This window comes from Ctenocephalides felis, unplaced genomic scaffold, assembly GCF_003426905.1.
Source record: "Ctenocephalides felis isolate EL2017-DRISC unplaced genomic scaffold, ASM342690v1 CF-g0.4_SCAFFOLD_01886, whole genome shotgun sequence".
Classification (NCBI taxonomy): domain Eukaryota; kingdom Metazoa; phylum Arthropoda; class Insecta; order Siphonaptera; family Pulicidae; genus Ctenocephalides; species Ctenocephalides felis.
In genome coordinates this window covers 180,731,169-180,746,328 of record NW_020538040.1, presented here as the reverse complement: position 1 = coordinate 180,746,328, position 15,160 = coordinate 180,731,169, and the positions used below count along the sequence as shown (strand labels likewise).

Below are 15,160 nucleotides of genomic sequence, written 5' to 3'. Positions count from 1 at the left end.
TTATTTTCTTTGCAAAAGATGTGTAGAGGCTCTATATATATTGTATAAATGAGTATCAACGTAAGATTCAAGTTTATAAAAAAATCATTTATTCATTTATTTATTGTTATCCATATGATACTTGAAATTCACATCTTCAATGTGTTGTTGTGTGAATAATTTGAGATTTCCAAGTACCTCTTTGCGTTAAAATAAACCGCAAGGTGTATACAAACGAAAAATAAAGAGTGAAGAAAGTATGGAATTTCACTTCTTTGACATGAAGAATGGACGTAAGTTAACTGAGTAAAAAGTTCCGATAATAAATGGAAAATATCCATTCGACAGACGAGTGTTTGTATTTGACACTGGACAATGATGGACAATATTAATGAAAATTAATTGAGAATGTGATAAAAAAATATTCCCGTTTTCTAATGCTGAATTGAAATAAAATGTGAACTAATTGAGCTCTACCAAGAGTTCTTAAATAATAAAAGTACTACGAAGTATCAATTAAGCATTAAGCAGAGACGAGCTTTTCTAATTCAGCTTTCAAAAATAGAAGGTACAAATAAATATATTATTACTTAACAAAAATAGCAATTCATTTCTGTCAAATTACTAATAATCATAACAATTCTGTGATCAATACCATTGCTCAAAAATAAAATTTCTTCCACTGCTACTGCTATTGTGTATTCACAATTTTTTAATGCTAAAATTTGTATTATATTATTTAATATATTATATAAGGCATAAATGATATTCAACAAACGATACCATTACAATGATTAAATAATACGTTCAACAAAAAAAACAATCCTTTATATGATAAAATCAAAAACCGATCTCTAAAACATTTAAAAACAAATGATTTCATCTCGCCACACCTGTAAGAACAATTTAAAACAAATTTCACTTTTAATTCAACAAATGCTAAAGGTAATCGTGATTATATCTATTAATATATAATATTCATACAAGTGATTTGATTTTCTATGTTTCTTGTCAATTTTGTTGGAAATTAGTAATAAAATCACTGATAAAAAAGCACCAATTAAAAACGTTGGGAACATTGATCCTACGAATGTGTTTTATTCAAGTCGATTAAAATTAAGATGTTTTTTTTATATTTGCAACTGTTCCATCTTAAATTTTTTGAATGAAATTATTGGTCGTAGTTAAGAAAAAGTCTAAATCGAATGCCAATCCAGTGATTTGGTGTCCAGGTATGATAAAAATAGGACGTTTTAACATATATATATATTTTTTTTGAAAACTTATATGGTACATCCAACAACAAATGATACTAAGATTGATAGTTTTATAAGGTCTTATAAAAATATTCCAATGTATTTATGCAAAAAATTGTAAAATTTGTCATTTCAGAATTGGAGACACTGAGAAAATGCTCAGTTAAGTTATAGCTCTAAATACATTTTTTAAAACGAAAACTAAAGGATCTATTTTATCTTCTTATAATGAAAAAGGTAGAATGAGTCTGATACTACAATAACGACAAAAATCTACGAAATTCAATATATAATACGAAAGACTATTTTCAATTGAAATCATATTTAGATCTATATTTTTGAGTAAAAACTGATATCACTACTGCTTGACATCAAACTGTCCGAAACCAGAATAGAAATTGGAACTTGTGGTTGTAATATCAAAGCTTTAGCCAAAAGAAACTCAAAAATATACACAATAAAAAAATTGCATTTGATGAACGTCGTTTTATTTTTATTGTCACTTCTTGTCTATATAATGTATTTATTAAATTAAGTTTTATTTAATATTCTGTTTTTGTAGTTTATTTACTAATTTTTATTATGTTTTCTATAGACGACCTAAGGAGACGTCCATTAACCACGTAATCGATTTTTTAAGAATTTTTGCCTCCCCCTCTCCTCTTTGATGATATTCAAAATTAGCCCCGCCCTTACGAGAAAAAATTGTAAATTCTGTTCTTCTAGTTTATTTGCTATTATTTATTATGTTCTTTATATACGACTTAAGGGGGCGTCCATTAATCACGCAATTGATTTTTAAGGATTTTTGGACCCCCCTCTTTCTTGATGTTATTCAAAATAACCCCCACCCTTACGAGAAAAAATTGTAAATTTTTTGGTTTAAAAAAAATCAGGTAGAAAATTAATACACGTGATATCTTACTATACCCCTCTCTCCACCCTCGTGATTTTCTATCAAACCCCCCCTCACCCTAAAAACCTCAGGTGATTAATGCACCCAAAAGATGGAACATATCTAGTTGTACAATAAATAATACAAGTTCAAAAATCATTTTATTTTTCTTATTACATTTCCTGTTTGAAGCTCAATACTAATATGCATAATTAATTTATAAGCGTGAAAATAATTATGTACACAATTTATTTTATATAGGTGTTTCAGTTTTATTACCATGTGCAATAGGTCAGTAGTCTCAGCGTTAAAATTTGCAAAACATTTTGTATTTCATTAATACTCTCGTTTATTTCAGCACTAAATCTTATGTAGAAATATGCAAATGTCCTATTACATATCCAAGCAATGGTGAAAGAATCTCGTTTTATATCATGTGCTAGCGCATCTTTCTAATTGTTTTATACATGTTACTCTAATTAGCTTAGTATTGCGAACATAGAAGTTTTCTCATTGCTAACCAGGAAACTATTCGTTCCTATGATAAACAGTAGAGAGAGCATAATCGGAACTTTGTTTATACAATATATTTGTTAAGAGATTGTTGATAGTGGCTGAGAGAAGATCTTCCGCCTTGGGCGAATCTCAGAGCTTTAACAACTAATGTCGTGTGATTTCTATAGTTAATACGTAACCAAATGACGAAGCTGAAATTATCATAATAATCATTTTTGAACAGCAACCAGGAGTCCTATGAACTTTTTTTAGAATCAACCCAAGTGCTCTAATGCTTCGAAATTGATGAAAAAAAAATCTCTGAAGTTTTAGCTCTTAATATTAACTCTAACATGGTTCTCACTTTATTAAATATATCAAATGTTTGTTTTAATATTTTTATTTATAATCAAAATAAGCAAATACAATGTTAATCTCCAAATTTTGATTCATTTGTCACTAAGTTATAAAACAAATGGTATTTTACCCATGTTATTTTCATAGAAATTTTGGTTGGAGTGCGGACTGTCTTAAAGTTAATATTAAGAGCTAAAACTTACAGAGAACTTTTTTTATCAACTAGGAAGTATTTGAGCTCCTGGGAGCAAGTAAAGTCGGAAACATTCAAAAATCTGTTCTTTTTCTATATTTATTGTTAAACCATATTATTCATAGATATTCATAAACCATACGTCCAATCACCGTGAAAATTGAAGAAACTTTTAGGTACATCCCCGGGCAGGTTTTCGGATATTTTGATCGAAACCAAGTGTCAAATATATTTTCGGTCAATTTTTATTTCCTTATAATGCGTATATAAACCCATATAACCCAAAATTTTCAACCTCCTACCACAAACCCCTATTTTGTAAGAATTATTGTAGTAATTATATCATTTTTCATATCGATTTCTGTCAGTGAACGTTATTCACTGAATTTTAATTGAGATTTTTTGAGCTCATTGAAAAGCTTAATTTTACATGAAAAAAAAAATTATCAAGGGTTGCCCAACTCTAATACTTATTTTTTAATGTATTGGATCAATTTTGTTGTTTTTTTTTTGATAAATGCATGGTCATGCAACCCTCAATTTTCACCTTCACACAAAGCTTCTAAATTGTATAATCATTTTTAACCTGATGGAGAATTATTGTTTTTAGTGAACGGTTTTCACTGAATTGCGCTTCAGATTTTTCAAAGTAAATAAAGAAGCTTAATTTTTACAGGTTTTTTTTAAAAAAAAGGTAATTTTCACGGGTTAAAAGCCATAATCTTAAAAATTATCCATGGTTGAACACCTGTAACACTCTTCTGAATTTTTTGAAGAAATTTTCTCTATTTTTATACTAGACACACATTATTACTGTAAAATTTGTATCCGCTCACACACACATACACGCACACACACATACACACACACACACATACACACACACATACACCCCCACACACACACATCCTTTTTTTTCTAAGGTATGCCAAAATGTTCAGGAGGTTTGAAACGTAAAAAAAAATTGTTGGAAACATATTTTTAAGAAAAATTACGGGTTTACCATAGAGCTACGAACCCCACACCACCAAGAATACTACATGAGTTTAAAATTAAACGTTCAACATTATTTTCAAATAATTGCACTTGCAGTGTTGTAATCACTTTGTTCTAAATATATTTTTCATAAATTATTAATGACTATAAAATTGAATATTTGATCCATTGTACAGTAGACGTTTATATGGCGTCATCCAATATTGCATACCGTACTTTTGACAAATATGGATTAGGCGTGAGTGTGCTACTCATAGTATGAATTGAAGAAAAAATGACACTATTTGCAAGAACAATACGATGATTCAATGTTCATATACACGCCCATGCTCTCGGTGAGTTTTGTAACTGTTTAAATTTGTCTGTTGTCTGTTACTGCTAGTAAAATTGATATTAACATATTACGCAAATATTGAACCGCTATGTGATTATAGGACTGTCAATATTTTCATCACAGTTATTACTGCAGTAATGGCTTGGGACAACATGTTTAGCCCGGTTACATATAGGTCGCGATTTGTGGGATCGAGGTATAAAAATTGGAATAGGCAGACAATTGGAGAAAGAGTTGGTAAATTATAATCATTTCAAGAGCTATTGTCATATGTCAAACGTCCCACTAAAATTTTCATAGAAACGAAAAATAAAATAGATAGTATTTGAACTTATGAATACTTTGAATTATACGAGTACTTTGAATTATACTACTGAAATAAGGTGATCATAAAATCCTGGATGATAGGTAACTTGCAGCGAGGGGGTTGTAGTAGAATTTGTAATTTATAGTAATTGTAAAAAAAATCGAAAATTATTTTTTTTTATATATCTTTACGTTTCAGAGGTTTCTGTACATTTTGGCATACCTTAGAAAAAATGGATGTACGTGTATGTGTGTATGTGCGTGTGTGTGTGTGTGTATGAGTGTGCGAGTGTGCGAGTGTGTGAGTGTGTTCGGATACAAATTTTCGTCGACGATTTCGTAAACACGGTTTGACCAATTAGAATGATCCAAAAAACACTCAATTCTTATTGATAAGGATAAAATTTTGTACAATTTTTCTCCATAATTAACTTTTTAAGTAATATCGATTTTAGCGCATTCTTGAAGTTTTTTTTTAGTAAGTTAGTCGACATAACAATTATATAAGTCTTATTTTTATTATTTAATAATTGTACTCAGTTTATAGCTCAATAACACTATAAATATAAAACTGTCACTTCGTAATTTAATAAATCAATATAAAATTGAACAACATCAAAACAGAAACAAGTTTATATGTTCAATTATTCTCAAAAAAATTTATATAATAATTTATCATTATAAAAACATGTACGTAACACATAATGGTCGTTTTATCGAGTTAATGGCTTTTTAAATTATACGTGAACATTTAGCGCAAAAAACCTTTAATCAAATCATACTACTTTCTCAAATAAATTTGATACAATGGAATGTATTATGTATAACACAAGTGTAATAAACCTCCTCATAGTACATAAATGATATATAAAATAATTAAATTAATAAATTAAAAAAATTGAATTCAAATAAATGCTGCAGAATAGAAGTAACTTCAAGCTTTACAACTTAATAATATTATATAATCAATATGATTCAGATGAAATGGGTGATGTAGAGTTTTTTTTTGTATATTTTATGATATTTGTATATAAAAATTAAAATAAATATCTTAAGACAGATGCCCAATTGCAGCAAATACTTCATCTAATAGAGATAACTTCAGCAAATTTCTTTTTATTTATAACTAGAATGGCATATTTAAATTTGTAGGCATTTAAGTAATTATCTTGATTTGAAATTGATATTATACTCCAAATGTGAACCACATTTTGTAGTTAAACAGTTGGCAATTCTACTTCCAATTAGTAAAATAAAAGGTTTATGACAAGAGGTCATTCATCAAAATGTAAGCAAAATATAGTAAAAGTTCATTGATCAAAATGGGAAATGCATTACATAATAATTTTTTTTTTAATTCCATAAAAAAAATTCTGTAATTTTCTAAAGATAAACCGCAATTACTAAGTTGTCAATCGTAGTTAATTGTTATTCATTTATAATATTAGGCTTAATAAATTATTAGTTATACATACAATGGGTGAGAAAATTTGCTACCAAACAATCATACAAAAATGTAGAGTCAAAGTTAAAAAAAATCAAATATCGTAGATCAAAGTATTTTTTTTAAATACCTAATAGTTATTTTTAAATGCCCGATTATTATCTAAGTAGTGCATAACAATAACAACAATCGCGTAACATAATTTACGTTAAAAGTAAATTTTATTCCGGTTTACGTTCGCATTTTAATGGTAATTTAGGCATTCTCTACTGACTCACATTTTAATCTCACGGCATGATTTCGGAATAAAACGATCGTAACTTACTTGCATTGTAAATTGATTATCTCATCAAGTAAATGATCATCGCGTTATAATAGGCTGCTCTGTTACGTTGGCACAGAATTCTCTTGTTATAATGGATAGGAGAGCTTTGGTGAGAAGTTTACTCGCAAATAGAAAACTTATTCAAAAAAAAATCAGTTAGGGGTCTATACTCCTTATTTATGTTCTTACGGTACACTTTTTCAAACCTTGAATAAATTTTTATAAATAAACTACTTCTCATAGGTTTTTAATATTTTACACTGTTTGGTTTGAATATCAACTCTATTATCAAGCAAAGTTTCATCAAAATCCCAGAAGAGTAAATTTGAGGTTCTCCTTGTTAGTAAGATTAGAAATAGCAGTTATCGTAAACGCTTTCTTCTATATTAAATTCAATTTGAACTTGTAAGTCTTGTCACAAATATTATATTCACACATCAATAATCTGATATCTTCAGTGTATGTGAAAAGTGAGCCATTGCATATTTCTACCCATAGAAATTAATATAATTTAAGAAATCATGAACTAAATTCTAGAGCACAGTTCTTAATTTAGTCTACTAAATATTCGTATAATAACTATGTATCAAAATTAACTGTCAAATGGAAATTTATGTTGATAGAAATGTCATGAGCATATAAATTGTTAATCCGAATGTCACCATTCAACCTTATGCCAATTCAAAATTATGCTACTCATAGCATCTTAATCATCGCATTGCCATTAGAATTAACTATATTACAACCACTGGTTTCACCTTAAAGTTGTTCTTAATATTTAAAAAAATATTTTTATATGTTAATAACAATTTGTTTGAGTAACAAGTTTACTACAACTCGGTCTATTTCTTCGTGAGACGCACAAATCAAACAATCAACGCATTTAATTTACGAGGTTCGTCTGCTGCAAAGAAAATGCTTTGAATGAGCCTTATGCACGTTACGGTACCGTTCGCAGGCTAAACCTGGTTCTGGTTAAAAATAAAAATGCTAAAGTATTCACAACATGATCAGAAGCACATAAATCGCCAAGTGACAGAGTTTTACCGCCAAAATATGATGTAAAAGGTAAAATTTAATGATGTTAGGCAATTGTCAATTTTCTGTTTTCTCGAATGAACTACCCGAGCCAGATGTCATTTCGCCTATTGTATAAGTATGTCATTTTACCCAAAAGTAAACAAACATAAATAAATAATTAAATTTTTATGCCCCTGAGAAAATTGCTATGCCATTGATCGAAATTACTAATACTGCATCAGTTCATTGATTTTAATAGAAACCAATTACAAGTAACAATAAATCAATCTTAAAACAATATAACTAAAACACGTTTAAAATGAACTTTTAGAGGCGCGATACACGTTAGAACTCCTTTGACAAGACTACGACAATGACGCACAACATCTGACTAGATAGTTATATAATAGATACTTAACGTTTTGCAGTCGCGGAAACGTTACTAAAACAGCCATTTTTAAATAAGATCACTGTGTCCTTTTGTCCATATTTACCATGATGCTCTTTATTTCCTCTACTAATCTATTAGGTTTAATTAGATTACTAGGCTAATTTTCTCAAAAATGATATTAAAACTATTATATTTTCATCAAATTCATACAATCTGCAATAAAGCTCTACATCTTATATAGATTGTGCAATATTCTGTTCATTGATTTTAATAAAAATTAATTACATATGACAATAAATAAATCTAAAAAAATATAACAAAAACACCTTCACAATGAACTTTTGGAGACGCAAAATGCATGTTAGAACTACATGGACAGGACTATGACAATGACGCTCAACATCTGGCTAGATTGTGGTTGTGGCTTAACGTTTTACAGTCGCGCAAACGTTACTAAAACCGGCCAATTTTTAAATAAGGCGAACTGTGTCTTGTTGTCCATATTTACCATAATGCACCACTGTAGTACCTCTACAAACTATTAGGTTTAGTTTGATTACTGGGCCGATTTTCTTAAAAATATAGTAAAACTATTCCACTTACAATCTGCAACAAAGCTCTACATCTTATACAGATCGTGCAAAATTCTGTTCATTGATTTACAAAAAACATGTAAAAATAAATAAACACCTTCAAAAAAGAACTTTTGAAGGCGCAATACACGTTTGAACTCTTTTGACAAGGCTATGACAATGACGCTCAACATCTGACTAGATTATGACTATGGCTTAACGTTTTACAGTCGCGGAAACGTTAGTAAAACTAGCCAATTTTTAAATAAGGCTACTCTGTCCTTTTGTCCATATATAATTTGTTGTCCGTATTTCCCCTACTAACTATTAGGAGAGTGTCCAATAATCACGTGAGAGATTTCTATGGATTTTTGCCCCCCCTCTCCCTCGGTGATATTTGGCGATATTTAAAATTTTCCGCCCTCCCCCACAGAACATCACGTGTATTTTTAGTACTTCGAAATAAAGATAAAAATTATGAATATTCTTTTAAAAATTTTAGAGTTTTTCCAAATTTGAGGTAAAAAGTAAATACACGTGATATCATTCCCTTCCTTCCCTTGGCAATATTTCGTGAATCTTTGTCAATCCCCCTCCTTATTTAAAGCTCACGTGATTAATGGTAGCCCCCTAGGCTTTTAATTTGATTACTAATCTGATTTTCTCAAGAAATTGTATCAAAACTATTCCATTTCTATCGGATTCATACAATCTGCGACAAAGCTCTACATCTTATCTTATCCAGATCGTGCAAAATTCCGAGATCTCGGCGATCCTTAATTTTTCGCATACGGCACGTTATGCAAAACCGATATGTACAACTGTACACCGCGAATAACGTAACTGACGCGGCCGACGATGAAAACGGTAAGCCGCGCCGGTATTGTGCCACTGGGACTGACTTATGAAATTGTAAATCTCAAATGCGGTACAGATATATTTACGGATAAATAACACATAACATAATTTACTATCATAATTTAAATAGAATAGACAAACCAGCCGCTGATTAATTTGGCTCGTCGACCGAACCGAAGTGTGTTCATGTATCCTGAGTTGCGCCAAGCTAGTGTGAATCATGGGTGTTAGAGAACATTTTGTTTTTGAAAGCTTGTAATAGATTGTTTTACGTTTGTTGAATGCGTGTTTAATGACGGGCATAACATTAAGTATAATGTCTTAATCTCATATGCCAAAATATAATAACTATGAACTATATGACGCTTCGTCCTCACAAAAACTGAATTACCTATTTTTGGTTCTTTTTGCCCCATATCTTCAAAACGGCTAGATCTGCATATGCCAAAACTATTAACACGTCTCCTTATCAAACGAATCGAATATTTTTTTTAATTATTTAAATCGGTTGATTCGTGTTCTCGAAATCGTCGACGAAAATTTGTATCCGCACACACACACACACATCCATTTTTTTAAGGTATGCCAAATGTTTACAAACTTTGAAACGCAAAGATATATAAAATTTTGCGATTACTAGAACTTACCCTACGGAAGTTAATAATTCAAAAGTACAAACCGGATTTCAGTCCCAATTCTCCCTTGGTCAGAAAATGGATGCAATATCATAAAAAGATATGTTGCGATAAAACCTCGTGGAAATCTATAGTCGTGGAAGTATAATGAGTATTATAAATGTAACAAACACTAGAGGAGAAGGTAACTTTGCAATCCAGATAATGTATACAAAACTGGTTGTATATTTTTTCATGTACGCCCATTCGGCCCTGACCTAGCATGCATTGTTGATATACTAAAGCATATTACATGTGCTGTAAAATATATTAATTTATGCATATCACGGGATAAAATACAAATTTATTTTGAATTATGTTTAAAAATATGCAGACGGGCCATTGAGACTGTATATATTATTTTGATTGCATGTTCGGTTGAAATTTGGAACATCCACTGCGCCCATATTTTGAAATATTTGTTGATTAGATAAAAGCAGGATCCAATGCCTTTGTTTTTGGAAAACGCTCAAGATATCAATTCATAGAGAAAATCACTTACGAAAGAAAATCCTATACCAATTTTATAACCATTATGTGTTTCATCTAATGTGATGATGATAATTCGTAAAAGACTTTAACCTTGATCAGGATAGCAACATATTTTGAACAAGATTTTGAGGGAAGGCAAGATTTAAAAAAAAACAAAATTATATATATATATATATATATATATATATACACAAATTTCATTTATTATCTCAACTTTTTCCAAAACGTATTACATGATTTATAATACATAATGTACTTTTAATCCTCCAATTCAAAAATTTTAAATAACGAATAGTTACTCTTTAATGAAAAAATAATAACATACAATTTTCAAATAAAATTATCTAGCATGCGAGTCTCAATTTTTTTAACAAACTCAAATATAGTATTTGCTGTTCGTTATTTCGTTAACACATGACAGTGCATAAAAGTTGACCCAATAAAGTAATAGTAAAAAGAAATAGAAACTTTACGATAGATTAATTTTCATTGAGAAACAATGTGAGTACAAAAATCATGTCGTGTGGAATTTGGTTCGGGAATTGATTATTTATGTTTGTACATGATAACTGGTCGTAAGATCAAGAAATAAGTATTATTGAATAAGACACAAAATTCGTAAAATAATACAAGTGCATAATCTGTAATTACATTAGAAGCAAAAACTCTGAATCTTTTCTTTAATCGGAGATATCAATTGCATATCACAATTTAAAAGTTTTTTTCTGATGTAATATGCACCCTGATGATGACTTCAATCCCACGACCAAACAAAAGGAAGATGATTTGTATAATAAATGATTGAATATTTAGTTTAATTTCTTAAGCAAATAATAAAATCACGCACATTCACAAACATCATTAAAAAATCAAACATTTTTTTAATATAGAGACTTTGTCGTGTGTACTACAAGTATTATACTAGTTCAAAAAGTGTATATCAGAATATCAGTTTACATAAAAAGTATAATATAAATGATGAGTTCTATACAATTTTCACAACTAAACAATATTTGCTATAGTTTTTTTTTAATAATGTAATAATTACAATAATCTTACCTATAATTGCAATGTACAGCGAGATTTATGGATTCCATTTCATTTATCTGAAAAAAAAAAGAAAACAAAATTTTAGATTTTGTTTCTGATTAAATAGAAATATAATATTGTAAATTATATCAAGTAGAGGTAATTGAATTTGTGCAAATTAGATATATAATTTAAATTTGATCGTGAGTATAATATTAATTCTATTTTTTTTTGTAAATAATATGAAACATAACTATTAGAATAATTAGAAAATTGCTATAAAAACAAATGCAACTAAATAAAATTTGTAAAAATTGGTTCTAGTGTTTTTAAGAATAAATATGTCTTATAATGGTATTATAAGTAATAATAAAAATATACGCAGAGTTTTAAAAATATAAGCCGTTTATTTTTACACGTTTGCAGATGTGAATGCTATAGCATTTATTTTGATTGTGATGCAGAATGCCATAAATTAGCATACAAATTTTAGTCAATTATTTTGAATTTATTTTACAATTATACATTTTTGTATTATTGTACTTGTCAAGGTAATGACTAACTGATTCCCAGGTATATTCGTATTATCTTATTTTTCCCGTATTAACAAATTGACGTGGATGCTATAGCATTCATAGTATATAACAATTAAAATATGATAATACGAGTACACTTATAAATGGTTTTTAAAAATTTTGGACACCACAACCAATTTAAAAAAATAATTTATTAGATTAGGTACAGAAATCTTTCTGAAACTTTTGCTGTCCGCGAACATGTTAATAATATATAATGCCAATTGATAAAAAGCAATAGTGATAGAAACCAGTATCTATAAAAGTTAAATACAAAGAGCTTGTTCAGACGTATTTTCGTTTTATCATATTGGCCATGAAGGTAACAACCTTCAGGGCATTAAGCTTTACACGAAATGGTTGCTACCCCTGGTAGGGGGGTAGCGGTGTATTTTAATTGAACTAGATGTTCACTTCTAAAAGTAAAGTCCGCTTAACAACATGTATAATAACCACTAAATATATCTTCTTTCATTATAGCTTAGTAAGAAATCAGTGATTGTAATTAGAACTGCAACAAATACATAATATACAAATAAATCAGTGTTTAATACAGTCCACAGCTACAAGGGTTAAATTATAACCCAACAACCTGAGTATCGAAGGAGAGTTTTAATAAATTTCATAAGTACGTAACACAAAATTACAAGGCTTAAAATCGTAAAAGTAATGTTGATATAAAAATTTGATATCAAATTAGCTTATTAGATACTACCAAAAGCAAATGAATGAGTAATTTCAGTTAAAATCTTCAAAACAAACGATCATCTACTAAGATTGCTCTTGTTTATATTTTCTCTCCGAGATATTGAATTACAGTTATTTAATTTATGTCACAATGTATAGGTATATATCCATGTTGACAATGAGAAAGCAGCACATGTCATATATTACACTATCGGGGCTAGAAATCTCTTGTTCACGTCAATCCAACAAACATATCACTAGACTAATTTTAATCTACAAAAAATGCTTACAAGATTTCCATTCTCGAGAGCGAAATTCACTTCCATCATCACTTTTACATTATCAGCAACATTTATCAACAGATCAGAGAGACGCCTGAAAGAAAACCCGTTGGTTTGTCAAATTATTAATGTGTACATGCGGCAAAACGCGGAACTGATTTGATTTATGTAAATCAAAACGTTAGAATCTATAAATTGAAAGTAATGAGGCACGTATTCGGTGTCATTCTAATGTAGAGCAAGAGTCGTTATCGGCGCGGCTCAAGGCGGCTTTTGCTCGAAATCAACTCTAAACGTCTTTCCAGTTCAACCTTCTTATTCGGCCGATGCGCGAAAACGCGAAGCCCGGAGCTCCGGAATGCGAGTAACTCTCTAATCGACCGGAAAAAAAATAAACAACAGAGCGGAGGTTTAGTTGATGATCGTAGAACAAGGAATTAAAATATAATGGAAAAAAATAATTTAAAATTTCTTGGTTATGAAAGTTTTCATTATTAGGTTGGCTACTAAGTAATTGCGGATTGTTAGAAAAATCAAGAATATTTTTTTTCAAAAAACTAAATATTTTCATTTGTATCATCATCATTACTGAACTTTACTTTCATGAAACTTCTGGTTTTTATTAGCAAAAAACCTGAACCAGGTACAATTTGACACCACTATAATCATTGAATTGTTTGCCATTCAAGAAGTTGTGTAAAGATCAGAACAAAAAGTAATCAGGTGGTACAAAGTCACTAATATATGCGCATATGTGGCGCATATGGCAAAACAACACAACGAACGTTCAATAATTTTTGCCAAAAAAATGTAATGCCAATAATGGAATTAATCACTGTTTTAGTTCGCCAATTCAGACTGCTTTGTTTCAAATGCATTATTTAATTTCATTAGTTGTTTAACGCAGGCATCAAAATTGATCATTCGGTTGGTAATAACAGTTCAAAAAATACAATTCCTTTTTAATCAACTTCAACTGACCAGAGAATTCTTCGTCCTTGACTGCAAAATCACCAGAACAACTCGAGCTGCCACTTACATTTGCAGAAATGAGAGACAATTTTTTTTCGATTTGATTTTCCAAATTTCAATGAACGCCAAATGAGAAATGAACGAAAGATATCAAAACAAACATTTTTAAAAAAATGAAACTGACTTTTTCTCGCAACTAAAAATACACGTGATGTATGTTGGGGAGGGGAGGTTGAATATCACCACGAATCACCAAGGGGGAGGAAGGGACCAAAAGTTCTTAAAAAATTGATCACGTGATTAATAGACGCCCCCTGAACTACCGACTAACCATTAACAAAGAATAATTCACTTTAGACTACGTGAGTACACCTAGAAAAAACCTTACTTTTCTGAATTCAAAAATTTAATTTAACATAACAGAATAATGAACAAGAGATATATAAATAAAAAATAAAATAGCTGAAAACTTGTCTCAATCAACGAACAATATTTCTCAGTAGTTTTGAAATATAATATTGATATCGAAAATTTAATTTAGCACACCAGATTAATAAATATGTTATATAGAGATGTGTGAATGAGAATAAATAAAATTAATGAAAATTTGTCTCAATTTACAAAAATAAAATATTTGTCAGAAGTGGGATTCGAACCCACGCCCTCATAGAGGACCAGAACGCTCTATCAGTTTTCAACTGACAAGGTAACCTTGAGTCTGGCGCCTTAGACCGCTCGGCCATCCTGACATATTAAAGACTCAGAACTTTTCCCGAACGCATTTTCGATGAAATATATAAATTTGAATTGATAAAGTTGCATTTTTGGTTAATTAGATCGATTTCTATAAATTAGATTATCTTAGATTAAATTATTTTAGATACTAATATCATTTCAAATTTTACTAAAATTTTTGGTGTGACATCAATAAATATAGTTTGTTTTTTCACATTATGATAGAAAACCCAAGAATAATTTAAAACACTAGACACACGGTCATTAAATAATTCATTTTTTAACAAAATAATC

General features: G+C 29.5%; 1 non-coding gene across 1 annotated transcript; it reads right to left on the bottom strand.

Moving 5' to 3' along the window:
• Window positions 1-14,766: 14,766 nt before the first annotated feature.
• On the bottom strand, window positions 14,767-14,880 carry Trnal-caa. Its single transcript has 2 exons — window positions 14,843-14,880; window positions 14,767-14,811 (listed from the first exon to the last, which is right to left on the bottom strand). It is a non-coding gene; the product is annotated as a tRNA-Leu (tRNA).
• Between the last annotated feature and the right edge of the window lie 280 nt (window positions 14,881-15,160).